The sequence below is a fragment of the Bombyx mori genome, chromosome 15 (genome assembly GCF_030269925.1).
Source record: "Bombyx mori chromosome 15, ASM3026992v2".
NCBI lineage: Eukaryota > Metazoa > Arthropoda > Insecta > Lepidoptera > Bombycidae > Bombyx > Bombyx mori.
In genome coordinates this window covers 5,257,530-5,277,220 of record NC_085121.1, presented here as the reverse complement: position 1 = coordinate 5,277,220, position 19,691 = coordinate 5,257,530, and the positions used below count along the sequence as shown (strand labels likewise).

The 19,691-nt window shown below is 34.2% G+C and overlaps 1 protein-coding gene across 9 annotated transcripts in view; it reads left to right on the top strand.

The window, feature by feature from the left end:
• Window positions 1-19,691, top strand: part of LOC101738176 (ras GTPase-activating protein raskol) — a 202,503-nt gene that overhangs the window by 98,683 nt on the left and 84,129 nt on the right. Inside the window, exon 1 of one of the 9 annotated variants that reach the window (XM_038015940.2) lies at window positions 4,418-4,763. The exons of 7 other annotated variants lie outside the window; for them this stretch is intronic. The gene's annotated coding sequence lies outside the window, so the exon portion shown is untranslated. Of the gene's footprint in view, window positions 1-4,417; window positions 4,764-19,691 lie in introns of those variants that run through there. One more of the 9 variants, XM_062672452.1, reaches the window with a different exon arrangement.

The window sequence follows — 19,691 nt, the reverse complement described above, 5'->3', positions numbered from 1 at the left end:
GTCCAAGTCGGTGCAGCGGTACATGCCATGTTATTCTGAAGACATCGGCGAGATAAAACGGCTTCATCGAGATACTACTAGATACTATGTTCTTTATTCCCCATTATTTGTTGGTACAACTTTATTTATTTATTGCTTAGTTGGGTGGACGAGCTCACAGCCCACCTGGTGTTAAGTGGTTACTGGAGCCCATAGACATCTACAACGAAAATACGTCACCCACCTTGAGATATAAGTTCTAAGGTCTCAGTATAGTTACAACTCACGTAATTACGCAATGGAGGGCTGTCATCTCGTCTATCTCTTTTGTTAATAATAATAATAAAACTAGACCTATAGACTCTGTTACCACAATTTGAAATTTAAACGACAACCATTTACGATCGGATCCTAATGAATTTGATTTTGAAATTGAAAATGCATTAATTTTTTTCGTCACACCTTAAGATCAACAGAAAAAATGCTAACCCAAATTCAAATAGTTATTTAAAGCTTCACGAAGGCGCAATGTAAGTCATACAACTAGAGATTAACAATCCACTGAATCTTTATCGTGCTAAGAATAACTTCTACCAGAGTTGTCTTTCACGAACGGTTCCCGCAATCTCTGGAATCAAGATACTCTAAGTAAAAAAAAACTCGCTTTCAATTAAGTACCATTTAAGGGAAGGCGTCTTACTGTTGACTCCAGACTAACGTGCTCAATAAAATATGCTATTGAACTTTATGAGGTGTATACCTACTTAGTAGTTATTGAGCACGGCCGTGTAGTGACTCAGATAATCTAGAGAGGAGTCACTCATTGGAGTGCTATTGTTTGTTTTAATCGCACGTATTCGAGCGCATACGGAATAAAAGTATTATCAATAAATCTTAAAGCAATACGTTTTTATTGATATCCGTGATAGTTGATATCCTTCGCAACGAACGAGTAGCTTAACAGAGTTATTTTTTTATTTTTTTTATTTCAATATATTATATTCAAAATAATAAAATGTTTAAAAAAAAAGAATAATGTTCTTGAGAGACTGCAACCTTTCACAATAAAGACAAGCTGTAGGCTTCTTAGTCAAAGAATATGTTTTTCTGTATATATTTAAAATAAATTCCGATTGATTATTATTGAAACCTATAGTATGTATATTGTCAAAATAATAATAGCCGATCTTTTTCATGCGATAGTTTTAAGGTTTATAATTATTATTAGATTATATAGCTTGTTGGAGTTTATTGGAGTTTACTCCTTTAGAATCGATTTACATATATAGGCCCGGGGTATGAAAATTATGGGGACCAAAATCGTACTAGCATGTCACACGAAATGCGTTATGCGCCTGATTGCGCATGTCACACGAAATGCGTTATCGCAGGTGACGCCGGGCTGCTGCGCCGGCAGTCCGCCACAAAGCCTCGTACTGATCGCGCGTTTCTCTCATTATTGTATTTTCATATATTTGTTAGTCGTTTGTTTTGTGTCTCGTTAATTTGTTAATAATCTGTAGTGTATCGTGTTGTCGTAATAAAGAACTATTTCTCGTATTGTTTCGTTTAATTTTTTATATCCAGTAAACTCCAGTCGTGCGTCGGAGCGGACACACACACTTTTTTACATTTTTATACATTACTAGCTGTACCCGTCCACTTCGCTGGGCATTTAAAATTAACATTACGATTTCTCACCCCCACAAATATTCTTATCATTAACGCCCACGCAACTGGTGTAGGGAGTCCAACACTCATATAAATTAGGCTATCCATTAAGTACATGTATTTTCTACATGGATACCAAGTTTCATGTCAATCGGATGCATGGTTCAGTAGTTATATTGGAACATCCGTAAAAACCACTGTAGATTTATATATTGGTATAGATTGTCCATTAAAAGGAAGATTTAAAAAAACGTCTAAATATACAGACGCTTATCCGTTTTTTTTGTTTTAATCCAAACTTAAGACCTTAATTCTAAATAAGGAATTATGAAAAACGATGTAAAAGTCAACTAAAAACAAGAATGGTTTCTGGTTGTATAAAAAGTAAAAAAAAATGAATTACTATTTTGGTATCATGCCTTCGAATCACCACAGTGCGATGCAATATAAAATACGAATTTTATTTTATGAAATGAATTTATCGATGCATATTCATCGAACCATACCAGGCGTTGGTCAGGGTCGCGAAATGATTCATTATTATCGTAATTAACTGTTGGTAAGCGCAGTCGGTTGAATTCGCAAAATTTAAATTTAAAATTGGGGGATAGGGTGAAAAATCGTCAAGCTTATGCAGGCAGCGCCTTGGCTTTGTCTTTGGTATTCCTGAGGTCCCTGAGCGACAGTAAACATTCACAATCAGGTGGTTCGGTTAGAAGTCTGCTTACAATAGGATAAATAAAAGGTACAATCACCCTGTTTATGATATTCACGTCGTAATATCTCTGAGCTCAGGTAACCGTCTCAATCGTTGTCTTATTGCGATTTGAAAAGCGTTTTGCACCACCCACTCACATTTAAAGTTGAAAATTTAATATCATATTTGATGGTTGTATAAATAAATAAATAAAAATAAAAAAATATTTGTCGCTTTCAATTCTAACAAAATTCTTTTATCACTGAATATTTTAAGTACTTTCACGACGCACTTATGAAATTGTGTAATTTTTGCATATCATCTTTACTTACAGTATATTTATTTGGTATGTACTTAGTAATTTCTTTAAGTGTATATAATAAACTATCAAATTATTTGTACAAAAAAAATAGCAATCGTTTCTTTTTCTCACCATATTGGTGGTAGGACCTCTTGTGAGTCCGCGCGGGTAGGTACCACCACCTCGCCTATTTCTGCCGTGAAGCAGTAATGCGTTTCGGCTTGAAGGATGGGGCAGTTATAACTATACTGAGACCTTAGAACTTATATCTCAAGGTGGGTGGCGCATTTACGTTGTAAATGTCTATGGGCTCCAGTAACCACTGAACACCAGGTGGGCTGTGAGCTCGTCCACCGATCTAAGAAATAAAAATAGAAGTTCTAGAAAAAGGTCTCCAAAGTTTCGTTTTTTTATGAGTAATTCTTAATTGCAATGATTTTTTACTATGTACTAGTGGTCGCCCGATAGCCGAAATTCAACTATAATTATTCATTTAAATTATAAGTTTGAACATTATTATGGTTCTATTGTCAAAGACTATAATTATACATCTATAATCACAGATTTCGCTAAGGCTACACTATAGACAAATAATATTAAAGAAATCAATATTAATCTAATTTGAACACAGACTTTAACAATAAACAAAATAGTATAAATGCGTGTGTGTGTGTCAAATATATGTTAGTGTGTGTAATGTTTTCTTTATTGGTTTAATGTATTTTTTATGCATTATTTAAAAAAAAATTAGCATTGTGCTCTCCTTCTCTATATTCTCTATAAGTGTGGGAAATTTCATGCTCCTCCGTCCGCGCGATTGTCGTAAAAAGGGATACAAAGTTTTTGCTTCACGTACTATAATATACAAGAAAAGTTTGACAATAAACAAATAGTATGCACTATGCATGAGTGTGTGTGTCAAATACACGGTAGTGTGTGTAATATTTTATTTATTAATTTAATGTATTTTTATGCTTAATTTAAAAAAAAAAATTAACATTCTGCACTCCTTCTCTATATTCTCTATAAGTGTAGGAAATTTCATATTCCTCCGTCCGCGCGATTTTCGTAAAAAGGGATACAAAGCTTTTGCTTCACGTATTAATATATAGATAGATATGAAAATTCATACATTGTTTCAGTATTATTAGAGATGTTCCGCAGTAATGCATTTCCACTGTACGTATCGGTCGGCGCAGACTGCAGCGGGGTCGCTGATAGCCCAGTCTATTGTCTGCGATAGGGCTGCCTCACAAATTATTAAAATAAACGCACAATTGAATTAAAATGATAGTTTTACTACTATAACGATTTTTCAGTTTATACGATAAGATAGTCTTTATTTCTATTGTAATTAGGGATTCGATCACATGTCTCACATTTTTTGCTTTTGTGTTTAATGATCTTATTTAAAAAAACAGAAAAACATAGCAAATTATAAGTTACCTAAACAATAAATAAAAAAATATCTTCTATAGTTTAAAGACAGTTAAAAATATTTATTCGTAAGTTTTGAATACTTATATTATAATAATTAAGTAAATATAATAGCTAAATCATTTTAGAAAAAGAATGCAAGTCGCTATAATTAATGCTTTCGTTAATCAAAAACAATTACTGTTGAGTGATTGGCAAAAAACGCAAGATTCACTAAGGCATGTACTAAACGGTTCCATTCCAGCACAGAGTCGTGTAAACATTTGTATTACGTTTTTTTTTTTAATTGCATAGCGGAAAATTACCTACGATAATTAAAGATTGTCGTCCCTAGTTTTCTCTGAGTCAATGGTTGTGACGGTCGTGTGTAGCTGCCACAGTAGCAAGGAGGCGTCAGGCACGCGCGGAGTGCGTTCAATAGCTTCCGTCTCGGCGCACATGATCGGATCTCAATTTTTTTTAAATCACAATTTCGTTCAGAGTTCTATTTAAATCGATTCTATTTTCGATAATCGATAGTTCGTGAGGTGACGTTATAATAATAATAATAACGCGTTTCGTACACTCTACTTTTGTTGAAAAAGTACGTGCAGTGCGTTCAAAAATTGATCCAAAGTGCGTTTGAGTGCGTGTGTGATTCGTGCAATCAGCTGTTTGAGATTTATTGGCTTTCATAAGGTTTCTATTAAAATATTACGATCAAGTTATTCATTGTAAGCGTTTAACGAGGAAGTAGAATAGTACAAAGGAGTTAAGGAAAACAGTCTTGAAAATTTAAGACATACTGTTTGTATAATATAGTAAAGATTTAAATTGTTTTTAGGTCAAACATTTAAATCAATCGCTATGCTGATTAAAAACATTTTACATTTTACGGCCATAAACACATCATAAAAATCTTAATGCATATGAAATAATGGAAACTGTAAAAGGAGAATAGTAAAAGCGCGATGTCAAGCCGTAAAAGTGTTTATAATCGTGAAGTATGTCTAATCGTAGGATTTGTGTAAATTCTGTGTTATCAATGTGATATTTAATAGATATTTAATAGAATAATTAAGATTGAGGGTCTGAAGTACCTGTAGGTGTATTTTAATTTGTTTTTAAAGTTTTAGTATCAAACACGAATGCGACAAAAAAGTTATATTGGGTCCCAATGTTTTCCCAATGTTTTTAAAGTTTTAGTATCAAACACGAATGCGACAAAACTTTAAAAACAAATTAAAATACACCTACAGGTACTTCAGACCCTCAATCTTAATGTGCGTCACGCCTAATTTAAGGACCAAAAAGGTTTTGATAACAGTCGTGATTCATTCTAAAAACATTTGAAATTAATGAAATACCAGTAAACATTCTTCAGAAGTTTATTTATTTATTTATTCATAAAGGCTTCACATTGATAACTACGTTACGATACACACGGCTTATCTTAAACTAATTTTGTTATCGTTTATATTAAACACAACATGCATTAGTTAACACAAAATAAAAATCTCACTGAGAAATATTATCAAACACATGATAATGTCGTTGATAAAGTGGAAATAAATAACCTAATTTTCATTCATAATTTAATAGTTAGGACATAAACAAAGGGCAGAATAATAGTGTTTCATTTTAATAGAAATAATCGTTAATGTCATTAGTAATAATCATAGCATCAATAATTTATAATCATTCGATTGAAGAACCTTAATTTTTCCCTAACAATATACGCGCCGCATTGATTCGGTAGATTTACGTCATGTTTTAATATACACATTTAATATACATATCCGGACATTATTATTTAAAAAAATAGACGCTCAAAAAAATAAGTATGTGGTGTTCAACGCGTGGGAGACAAGATCATTGTTAATTGAATATACGACAGCAAATATACTTAAGATCTAGTGACTTCAAAGATTGATAACGAAACTTCGACATCAAGTTCGGAAGTGGACTGCCTTGATGACTATCATTATGCAGTGGTCGTTACGACTGCGGCTCGTACCGCTGCGACTGGTGGGACTTTTCATTTTAAAACCACATAGATGGTCTATTTAATCCAACTAGAGGTCCCGCAGTAGTCAAAATTCGACTATAATTAATTGGAATTGTAAGTTTGTACACTATTATAATTATAATTTATACTTCTATAATCACAAATTTCGCCAAGACTACACTATAAAAATATTACCAAAGGCAAACATTATTTAATCTATTCTCAATTTGACAACAGACGCCAAGAACAAAAGTTTGACAATAAATAGTATGCATGCGTGTGTGCGTCAAATACATGGTATGTAGTGTGAGTAATGATTTCTTTATTGATTTAATGTATCTTTTATGCATTATTTTAAAAAAATATTAGCATTGTGCACTTCTTCTCTATATTCTCTATAAGTGTGGAAAATTTCATACTCCTCCGTCGGCGCAATTTTCGTAAAAAGGGATACAAAGTTTTTGCTTCACGTATTAATATATAGATTTAGGAAATATTATAGTCGAACTTATATTATTAGACAGTATGGCCATCGGATCCACTCACGCCAAATTTGGAATACCTAATCTGAATGTACTTAAAATGGGAGCTGGGTAGTATTAGATAATGGTTTTACTATGTCATTGTAGTGAAATATAAACTTGATTTCGTTGTTTACAAAGGCTAACGAGTATACTCCACACCAGGTGGTCAGTGGTCACCATCGCTAATGGATATTTTCGAAATCACAGAGATTTAAAAATAAAAAACCTGCCAATGTATTGTTTTTTTTTTGTTATGCTCGAATAACAATTCCATACACAGATAAAAAAAAATCAAATTCCCTTACCTAATTTCAATTTACGTACAAACGGACTTCTCTTTCAATTTCAAGATACTAAAGAAAAAATATAAATATTAATATGCAGATTATTCGCAATAAATTCTAAAGTATTAGCAGATTCAAATATCATTCAAAGTCTTAGTAGACGTTATTTAATATATTATAATATTATGTATCTATTTCTATTGCGAAAACGCGGTATGAAATTTCAACTTTTGAGACACAAAAATGAACGCAACATTATTTAAACTATAAAAATGTCTGATGCTTTTTCCCACGTAATACACGCTTTTTTTGTTGCTGAGAAAGTTTAGTATGTAATTATAAAATGACTTTCTGTTTCATACGAATATTCTTTCTCAGCGTTTCGGTATAAAGTTCAAAAATTTAGAGGTGCGTGTTTCGTTTGATCCGTTAATCTACCGAGCTGACTAATTATTGCTCATTATTACGGATAATTATAATTCGTCCATCTCAATTGGATACTCCGAATTCATACAACAATTCGGCTGACTAATACTACAATAATAATTGTATCGTTAAATGGAAAAAATAGCTTGTTTAAGTTTGTCAATGTCAATAAAGTTGTGTCCTGCTATGCGTTCATTTTAAGAAGATTTTTAGAGATACTGTTACGTTTGAGTAAGACTTTCTTGGTTACGTGACGCGATATACTGTTTTGTGTTATTCGTGAATCCGATGTAACAGTACTTAATTTGTTATTGAAACCGATACCATGTCGGTTTCTATAGAGATCATCTTGGCCGGCTGTCGGTGGTGTGATCACGCAAGGGGTTTATTGAACTTGTTACGAATAAATGAATTATTACTTCATATTGATTTTATTATAATTGGATATTAATGCAAAATTGATTTAATATTTAATCCTTATAATAAAAGTTACCTAATGAATTTAACTACCATCCGCAATGCGTTTCTTTTGACTAATAAGGCTCTTGTGTTGTCAATACTAACATAAACTGGTCGAACCACATTAATTTCTCGACAGAGAAACTACGTTCAAGCGAAAGCTGACTCGATTTATAATTAAAAAGAGCCTTTACCCATGGAAATGTTTCCTGTATTTTCTTTTTCGTTAAGTAAAAGTTGACTCGGTTGATAAATCAATGCGTTTTCCTTTTATTCTGTTATTTTTTTCTAATTACGTAACTGAGTAAACAAACTCATGCCTCATATGGTCTACAGCGAATTCTAAGGTTTATAGGCTTCACAATGTGAATGCCTCAACAACCTCAAGTAATGAGGTCGAAGTCTCAATTGCATTGTAAAACGGCTGTCCACCCTTCAAACCGAAACCCAATACTTCCTAATACCAGTGAGTAAATCAAAAACATAAATAAACCCAAGTATTTTGTTAAAGTATTTCAAATTACGAACGAATATGCCACAAAACTTTTACAAAATGTATATGTTTCCCGTTTTCGATACGTGAGTTTACCCAACTGACGTTAGAAAGCAATAGAACATCGTTAGCTGAATTTTATTGCCTCAATTTAGATGTCTGGAGGATAACGGGGAATTAAAACCGCCCAATAATTGCCGAGGAATTTACTCTTGCACTCTCCATCCTATGTTTATATACATCTTTATAATTTCGTGCCGCTTGATCTCACAAACAAGAACATGTCATTGTTGATGTTATTAAAAGAAATCGACAACAATACGATAAAGAAAATTTAAAGAATCTGTATTATTGAAACAGATTTATCCAGTTGAGCGTACGAGAGTGCCATATTGATTTACTGGCTCATCTAAAGCGCTCATCCCCCGCCTTAATTTCGCACCCTCGACATTCATTAGGCATTATTCCGTTGGGGTGATCTAGGCATTCCCCAGCGTAATGTCGAATTCTGTGAGGGGACGTAAATTGAATAGTGGCGAGGTCGCCTACGTAAGCGGAACCTGGTGTGTATGCAAATTTGCAAAGCTTGGACGTAAGTTTATTCAGAATAAGAAATAAGATAAACTCGTATTCCTTTTTAAAAACAATGGACTGACTACTTTTGGTGTAGATTCGAATTGTAGTTGTCGAAATGAAATAAAAAAAAGTTTTTATTATAAAGTTTTATAAGTTGTTTCGTTCTCAATTTAAAATAATGAATTTTGATATATTATAATATACGAGCGACCCGCCCTCGCTCCGCTTTGGGAGCTGTAATTTATTGAATTTATTTTTATACAAATCTGATCCTGACAGTAACAAACACAATAAAAAAGAACTTACCAAACAAAAAATCAAAATTTTTCCTCTTCTTATATTCATGCCTTTTTATATTTTGGCAATAACGGCTTACACATAAAATAGATATATGCTGTCACGGGTTTTTTTGTAGGACTATTTAAGATAAACATTTTCATTTTACATTATATACGTGTAATTTCGACGGTTTTTGCGGCGCACATCAGAATACATCGCAGATGACAGATTCTTTTCTTAACTACTTGACACTTACCGTTATATTTTGGATAATTCACACTATATCTTCATAAAATATAGCCTATGTGTTATTCTAATATGTAAGCTATATTATTGTAAAGTACTATTATCAATATTGTCGTCCATAATTATTATAAAATATTTTTCGTGTATCTCAGACATCAGAGACTAATACAATTGTGCAGTGTATGATAGAGATTATTTAAATTCATATTATGGTAAATATGGTAGTTTGGACAATTGTTGTTTTTTGTATTGTAGGTTATCAATTATGTGTAATTTTCAGATGCCTGATGAAGGTCTAATAAAAGACCGAAACGTTGCTAAAATAATAATGTAATTTGTTATAATAGTCCTATCTTGTCCACATTCCTGAGATACACGAAAAATATTTTATTATTGTAAAGTTTCATCAAAATCCATCCAGTAGTTTTTGCGTGAAAATGTAACAAACATACATCCATACATTCTTACAAACTTTCGCATTTAAAATATTAGTAGGATGAGTCCTGGTCCGTCCTGGTCTATTTAAAAAAGTGCCCAAATTTAACTAAATCTAAGAAAATTGTATGAAAATAGCACCCTGTTTATAATGATATGTTAAAAAATCTAAGCTCGCCAATAATTCTTTCAAAACGCATTTTAAATTTGTTTTTTTATTTATCAACGAATTAATGGAATTAACATTGGTTAAACATTAACATTAACATTTACAGGTTAACATTGGTAAAAACCATTGGGTTTTTGAACGATACTGTCTTCGGATTGTGTTTTGATAAGATTTTCTCTATAAATGAGCGGTTCATGATTTCGATTTATTTACCACGCTTGTTTGAAAGAGTAATTGTTGTTGTACGCGTTAGTAGAAGGGAAACCTGTTGCACATTATTGTTACTAACATTATGAAATTCTTATTGAAAATTATTGTGAGATGCAGAAGTAATCGCGTACAAAAACTATACATTGATATGACACACGTATAGATTCTTCTATGGGGTTTTGTATCACGTCGGCGAACCGGCGGGCACGTGTCTTGCAAACTGATACGTTAACGAGGCCCTATGTTAGGATATTTATATAAAACTAGTGGTCCCGCAGTAGTCGAAATTCGACTATAATTAATTAGAATTGTAAGTTTGTACACTATTATTATTGTATTTTATACTTCTATAATCACAAATTTCGCCAAGACTACACTATAAAAAATTATAACAAAGACAAACAATATTTAATCTATTCTCAATTTGACAACAGACGCGAAGAACAAAAGTTTGACAATAAATAGTATGCATGCGTGTGTGCGTCAAATACATGGTATGTAGTGTGTGTAATGTTTTCTTTATGGATTTAATGTATCTTTTATGCATTTCTTAAAAAAAATTATTAACATTGTGCACTTCTTCTCTATATTCTCTATAAATGTGGAAAATATCATACTCCTCCGTTCTCGCGTTTTTCGTAAAAAGGGATACAAAGTTTTTGCTTCACGTATTAATATATAGATAGTTTCATTGACTTTTAACCAGTTGAAGACTTATAAATATGAGTAAATAATAGCATTTTAGCTCCCGTTTCTATTAACTTTTATGGATTTAATGTCTAGACGATCGAATCAATATTGTCTTAACAAAGTTGAATTCCCTTTATATGCAAATTTACCTTTGCCCTCCGATAGATTTTCGCCGAGTAAGTGTTCATTTTGTAACTTTTACATTAGTTTGAAGTTTGTTTGAAGGGCGGGGCAGCCATTGTAACTATACTGAGACCTTAGAACTCATATCTTAAGGTGGGTGGCGGCATTTACGTTGTAGATGTCTATGGGTTCCGGTAACCACTTAACACCAGGTGGGCTGTGAGCTCGTCAACCCATCTAAGCAATAAAAAAATAAAAATTTTTTTAGTACGATTATGTACATTACGGACTGAGTTCTATTTCCATTGGCATCACATTAGTTGTTTATTCTTTTGAGCAGTAGGTACATAAATAAAGTAGTAAAAAGATTTTCTTTCAAAAAATCAAACAGTGAAATGACGACCATAGCACACATGCTGATAAGATAGATTTTCTGATGCAGACAAATATATGAAACGAAATATTCGATTTATTTGCATTTCATTATTTAGTAATAGAAGACTAGTATTCAAGGGTTAATCTATCTATGATAGCATTATTTCAGTTTATTGGGAGTAATAATTATACATCCGCTATTTTCATTTGTCGCGAAAGCTTTTGTCGGGAATTGAACTCGGAAACTGTAGGACAGAAGTCAGAGTCACGAACGACTATACAAACGAGGTAATTGATAGCTGTAAACATTTCCATACATTCCACCATTGAGATTGGTGCAATAAAACGCAAGTCAAAGTGTCCACTGTACTTGAACAATTTATCGAAAAATAACTTTTTCCGCCTCATCGACCGCGTCAAGGTGCGTCGCCTTAGTGGTTCCGTAATCAAATATCTTTTGACAAGGTTCGTACCAGTCAGTAAATACTATAAAATCTTAGTGATCGAATACCCCTCTCCTTCATTAATATACACTTAGTAATCCAACGGATTTGAGATTGACGCGAACCAACGCTTGATTGGGACATTAACGCTGCGTCACTTCTGAGATCTGTGTGCTTATTGTTTTTTAACTTCTCGATCGCGTATAAGTAAACTCAATTGTTTTTTTTTTTTTTTTTTATTCGTTGATAGATTACTGGTGGCCCGGAGGCCTTTCCAGTTTCACCAAGACATGTGGGCGAGCAAAGGCTCAGCCAGGTAACTCAAATTTGTATGGAATTGGACAGCGCCCCTGTGTTTGCCGCTAGAGGCGCTGTTCCAACTCTATATAATTCTGAGTTAACTTTTACGCGATCGAGAAGTTAAAAAACATGCAGTAAGCACACTGGTAATCGCTAACAGAATTATTCATTTTTTTATTTCAACATAGTCGCAGTGGTCCATTTCTAATAAACCACAATAACTGAATAATAACTGTAACCGTTTTTAATTTTGTCTAGGATTCGCGATAACCTCAGATAACTGTTTTTTATTCGTTTTAAGAGCTTTAAGCACGCAATAAATAAATAAAACAATGATAAATATGCCATGAATATACCTTCCCTTTTTGGATGAAAATATATACTGAATATTTATCAGTAGCGGCTCTGTGCGGTAGTCAGCCCATGGCCCTTTTGTTGACGTTCGTGAGCATTTGTAACCACTTACCATCAATCAGTATGTTTCATCTAAACTGAACTGATTCGTTGTTGGACCAGTTTCATTGTAATATAACGAATAATTGATCAAGTTGTATGCTATCTCTGATCGAAAATAGTGTAGTTACGTTTGATCGTCTCGTTGGTCTAATGGTCACCCCTACGGAATATACCTTAATTATCTATTCCGTGGTCACCCCTGACTGCTGTATCACGGAGTTTGATTTAGATTTCCAGTTAGATTCAGTGCCTTTTTAAACATATTTGTATTCGGGTTCGAGGGTGTTTTTTTTGACGTGACAACGTCTTATAATTCGATGGAGTCGGCTGCACGCACGAAAAAACATGACTCATGCGGCGCTACCTCGCTCTGAGGCGTTCCATTTAAGGCTTGAAGTGCAAGCGAGAGCGCGCAACGAGCGACAAAGAGGCACAATCGACCTCCGCTTCGGCAGCGTTCGACATCTGTCTCTCTCCTACTTGAGTGAGCGATGCATTCGCGTGGACAGCAGCTGCTATACAATAATACATTTACATGTTTTCGTCAAGTATGAAGTTCAGTGAAAAGTGAATGTGGTGTCAATTGTCGATACAAAATATCTATCAAACAAATAACATTAAAATTTTCTTTTGAAAAATGAAAGCATTCCATCAGTATTTTCTTATGACATTGTCACGTTCAATTATCGTCAGTAAACCGACTTTACAGGCAACCGATTTTTTTTAGTCCGATGCTCTTTTTTACCATACTACAAGTACAAAAGGAAAGTAGCTTGGAGCCACCGTTATAATGAATGCTAAGTTTTCCATTATTATTTTGAACGAAACGAGTTCACAAATACGGTGGTGATAAATTTATCTGCATTATTTTGCCGTCTGGTCATATAAAAAATTACATCAATAAAAAGTACATACAGTAAAAACACAGTAATTAGGTTACGGGTACAGGAATTTGTGACGAGTAATCTCCATTAATTTGAGTGCAGGAGTGCCATATTGACATCATTATGATATTATTAGTACACCTCATAGTAGTGTGTTCAGAATCTGCAACATAATATTTTGCAATAACGTTATGTAATTTGTATCGTTAATATATCTAAAATATTCAAGTTGGACAATTATCCGTGTCGAATTTTGTTTAGGGAATTTGATCGATGAATATTTGTTTAAGATACTTCAGTACCTATCGGAGCTTGCCAGTTTGATAAAACGTTATCAGTAGATTCTTAATTGAACGGTTAACTAGAAACATACTTTTGAGAGAAAACTACATGAGTGATCTTTTTTTTTTTAAATGCAATCATCATCATCATCAACAGCCCACAGTCGTCCACTGCTGAACATAGGCCTCTCCCAATCCACACCACTGAGCCCGGTCTGCGGCTCTCCTCATCCACTTCTTGCCGGCCACCGTGTGGAGGTTATGGCACCACCTAGCCAGGGGGCGTCCCAAGTTACGTCTTCCGCTGCGCGGTCTCCATTCGAGAACCCGTCTGCTCCAGCGATCGTCAGTCCTACGGCATATATGGCCAGCCCACTGCCACTTCAGCTTGCTGACTCTTTGAGCTATGTCGATAACTTTAGTTCTCTGTCGAATAGTCTCATTCCGGATTTTATCCTTCAGAGACACTCCGAGCATGGCCCTTTCCAGGACTCGCTGAGCAACTTTGAGCTGACGGACCAACCGCACTGTGAGTGTCCACGTTTCGGCTCCGTAAGTCATATCATATATAATGCAATATCTTTCCTAATTTATCTCTAATTTATTCTTTCTAATATATTTTCTACTATACGTATGGGGGGTTACGAGCTGTATGTACGTATTCAGTTTTAAATATCTCAAACAAACATCGATTTTCTAAGAACTATTACAGTATCCGATTTTGGTACAAGATATTGAAAGGTCGCTTAATATATCATAATAAAAAAGAAAAAAACAATTAAAATTTTTCTTAACATTTAACTGTTTATATGATTTTGACGAAATTTACAGGCATACGGAACCAATTCTTACAAATAAAAACAAATAAAAAAAAAGATTTACAAATCGGTTAATCGAAATCGGGAACCTCCTATTTTGAAGTTAGTTAACAAACTGAATACGCAAAGAATACAGTTTTAGTATCAATAAATTTTACATTGAACCGTATTGCAACAGCAGTCTTTTATGTACCTACCTCCAAAAGAAATACGCGTTCTATTAATAAAATCTGCGTAACCACGGGAAACTCATGCTAGAAAGAACCCGTTACTTCGCTTCAGCTGCATTACGCAGCCTTATTTCTGTTTTACGGCGTTCGTTTTCGTAAACAATTGAATTGGCAACGCGCCATCTGAGTTAGATCAGCCGTCGATATCTGACGGATGACGCAAGGTCGTGTCAATGAAACTCAGATTATAAATGTTGTTTCGTCATATTAGTATGTGAAAAGCGATAAGTCTCACGTCATTACGGATCCTCCTGATCCATTAACGGTCCTTTTAGGCACCACAAGCACCGGTCACCGTCCTCGTCGAACCCGTCGCTTGCGATGAAGGGCTCGACGAGCAAATTAACCCACAGACACAGCCCACTGAGTTTCTCGTCGGATCTTCTCAGTGGGTTGCGTTTCCGATCCGGTGGTAGATTCTGCGAAGCACTGCTCTTGCTAGGGTCAGTGTTAGCAACTCTCTGGTTGAGTCCCGCGAGCTCACCTACTAACGTTAGGATGAAGCTGAAATAGCCTATCAAGGCTATCAACATAGGTAAAAAAAAAAAAAAAGATAAGTGAATTCATGTCTATTTGGACAGAAAAAGAAAAGTAAAACAAAACAATATAGGGTTGGCCACTATTTAGTGTATGTTTTTTGAATACCTAAGATGGGTCTTATCATCATGTTACCTAAGCGTACTTTCCTCTTGTCTTAAGGTATTGAGAGTTGATAGACAATGACAATGTGTTATGAAACGAATGCCACTACTCTTTATCCGAGGGTCAGCTTTCAAGCTGTGATGTCTATAAACTCAAGTAATTACCGAACCCCGGGTATTAGCCAAATTTTTATTAAAAACATATCAAATTTACTAAAGAGACCGATGAAAGTATTAAGCTACTACAGCCGTGTTTATTGTATGCTAATTGTTTTCGAATTGTAAAAAATAACAAACAATAAATTTCAATTAATTGAACCAATCGTACAATAGTTATAAGTTTATAATAAAATTAAACTAGAAGTGCCAAAGCTTATCGAATTAAAATGTAATATTGATTCAACAAAAAGTCGCTGGTGAACTCACTTAATTAAAGTATAAACATTACAATTAACTCCATTGATCCCTAATTTCTAATTAAAACAAGGCTTCGTAACTGTACAAAAAACAATTAACACATCAACATTTATGAATCGATGAGATGTTAATAATCAGTTAATTAAATTTGCAGCAAAAATATTCATGACTCCAACTTAAAACGAGTTAAAACGTCTTAATTAAATTGTAACTTTATTAACGTATTTACAATATTATAACAGATGGACCTCAGATTACGAGCGGTGAAATAGAGAACTCAATTAGTTGACAAGGTTAAGCTTATTATCTCGGTACTAATTATTATTAGAAACGACACTATAACTAGGACACGGTTCTCGTCCTTATACAACTTTTCTACAACAGTGAATATGCGTTATAGGCCAAGAGCCCGTGGGCTCTACCTGTATGTATTTGACCAGACCTGAATTTTCGTACATTGAGACCCCTATACCTACCATGCATGAGGTGGGGACTCACTAAGCTCAAAGTGGTCGACGCGCCGAGCGCTCAGGTAGGACAGGTACCGATTTTGACGGATTTGAAATCCATTTGACCACGTCTGCCGTTTTGAAATTTTGAAAATATATGATTATTATTATCGGAAAACAAGAATGGCAGACCATTATCGCGCATTTTACTTTGTGGCAGACCATTTTGAAAATGCTAAAAAAATAAAATTTTGAAAGTAATTGACCAGATCTGCCATTGACATGTTGTTTATTATAGTCTTAAAAACTTATATTGATCACGGCAGACCTCTACATTGCGTACACACATCAACATATAATAAAATCTTAGCTACTACCCGGCCAGATGTATATTATGTTTTCCGTTCACTGTTTTAGAGGAATATAATTTACTTGCAATTTACTTTAGCAATGTATTTACCGAAATTAATATTTTTTTATATTCTATATACTAAACTTCATTAGTTAGACAATAAAGAAGTACATTTTTTATGGAATAATTATAAATAATACAGTATAAAGCTGATCAAAAAATAATTCAATTCCTCATTTTTATTTCGTCAAGACAAAATTTAAAAGTGTTAAATCAGTTTAAAAAATATATCATGCATGCATTACAATATATATATAATATCAATCTTCATTCTATATCATCATCGGAGTCATCTTTAAGGGCAGGTGACTCGTCTTCATCATCCATTGAATAGAGTACTGCAAAAATAAAACATAAAATGTAAAATGAACGTAAATTGATCTGAACATGTTCGAGAAAGAATTGTTATCAACTTACCATGAACATTGGTGATTAAGTCACTCGCAAAAGGTGGAAGTTGGTCACCTTTGAACCATTTGAAGGCATATAATATATTGTCCTGCTCAATCCAACCATACTCCAATGGGTCTAAAGTTGTGGGTTGCTTTTTGTAAGCATTTCTCCAAATAGAAGAAATATAGTGGTCCCTCAAAAGTTGTTGATAAAGGATAACCTCGGTCATGATTCATCCAAGTAACGATCGAGTTAGACGCCTTAGGGGTGCCTAGACAACGGATATCTATCTGTCTGATAGAGTCTAGACTTTAAACTCATGGACTGTAGTAACGACTCTGGCTTTAAAATCACAACTAAGTGTTAGGCGAGCAGACCCCATTTAATATTTGCCGTAGCAACATTTTCGCACAATAATTAAAAACAAATGCTATTTAGTTAATGACAATATTGATTTTGGGCATAAGCCAACTGTAATATTTAATGTGTAAGTATTGCTATTTTATACCAACTGCCTTAATGTTTAAATGTTTAGGTACATATATGATCTCATTTCGTATTTAAGTAACTCATAATGTTAAATTTAAAATAAATACGAATTCAAGCAGTTGTTGTATTACTCAAAACTATTACATGACAGAAATTTTAGCATCGAAAATTTTGTTTGCAAAAACTACAAGAATAATTAAGTATGTATTATGTATTGGTATCGTATTTCACTGTGCCAACAATATTTATAGAAGAAGCTATAATACTGTGCGTGTGTGTGTATTGGTAATTTGAGATTTTATTTGCAATGTGATATTTCGTAATGATTAGAAAACGATAATTTTATGCAAACATAATATATATCACAAATATCTTACAAATCGATTAGAAATAGAGTTTTTTAAAAATTAAAAATTTTTTAGTACGAAGCTAGGCAGCGGCTTGGCTCTGCTTCTGGCATTAAAGTCCATGGACGTCGTATGCTCGTCTGCCTACATGGACAATAAAAAAGGCAAAGTGGAAATTACAAGACTGTCCTAAGTTTTATTATTGGACTAATAGGCAGAGGAGTCCGTCAGATGGTAGGCCGTTACCATTGAGGACTACTTTCAAATCTCGTTTAAAGAAGGGCATATTAAAGCGCTAGAACACCACCGTTCATTTCAGAGTCCGGTGACAAGTATCAAAAGCGATAATCAATGCAGTTGTTCTAAGTGGTAAGGAAGAATTCTGCTCTGGTGGCAGGCGGTGCGATTGTAACGGTGGTGACCTTTCCGATCATCATATCAGAACTCTCCCCCACAAAACATACAACACAAGACCCAAAGAGCATTAATTAGACCCTGAGTTTCAAAACTGTTCATGAGATAGGGCATATCGGTCCTCCTTCTCGCGTTGTTTCCTCACTGCTGAGGGTCGTGACCATTATAGTTCGACAGGATTTTACTTCTTGTAATGTCCCTCCAGCTCCTCTGGTCATTGGCTGCATGAAGGGTTTCGTGGAATGGGATCTCTAGTGTGGTGCGGATTTGATCGAACCATCTTGTCAGATTGCGTTCGCGTGGTTTCTTTGCCTCGATCTTCTCTGCCACGAATAGTCTCTCTAGGCTATCAGTTTCCGAGCAATATGACCGAAGTACCCGAGTTTGCGGCAGAGTGTAGGCAGTCTTGTCTTGATCTACATTTGTTCTAAGATAGACACATTGGTTCTCTTAGCTGTCCAATCGGTAATATCGGTAAACTACACGAATAGGGAAGTAACAATTATCTATACTCTATACTAATATTATAAAGAGGAAAGATTTGTTTGTTTGTTTGTTTCGAATAGGCTCCGAAACTACTGGACCGATTTGAAAAATTCTTTTTCCATTAGAAACCGACATTGTCCCTGATGAACATAGGCTACTTTTTTCTTTTTTTTGGTTTCATGTGTGTTTTAATGTTTCCGAAGCGAAGCGAGGGCGGATCGCTAGTTTTTTAAATATTTGTATTCAAAGCCTTAATCTGAAAACATTATATTAATTCATTAAAAAATTAGTAAGGTTTTAAATTTAGTTCAATAAGAAAATAATGATCGAGATTCCTAAATTTATTGCTGTTAAAGTGTTGTCGCACAAACGACTCATGAGAAAAATAACGAAATATGTATATGTACTTAAACACCGGGCGTCTTATCCTTTTGGTCACAACGACCTTAATTTTCTGATTCGTTTGAAATAATTTGCGCAATCATTTAATATCGATCGATGCTTTCTTGGGTTTTTTTTTTGGCGAAGTTGGGTAGTATAAGTTCACGGCCCACTACATGTTCTTAGGAGATGAGAATACACCTCTGCCTGTCGCCACATTGTAAAATAAGATTGGAGTATTAATTGTAGTGATATAATGAGGGGTCCTTCAACCCGAACGTTCTGTCGCGACTGAAATTGGCTGAATGAAGAAGAATTGGCTTTATCATCAGAAAGGCTTAGCATATAAATGGACCTTAAGATTGACATGTTTATATGGGACATAATCGTAATGTGAAGATATTTATTACGTTAGTAAAACATCAAATGAATGAATTTAATTTCATGCTCAATCTAAGCGTGTGATAATTTCACGAAAACCGAGTAACT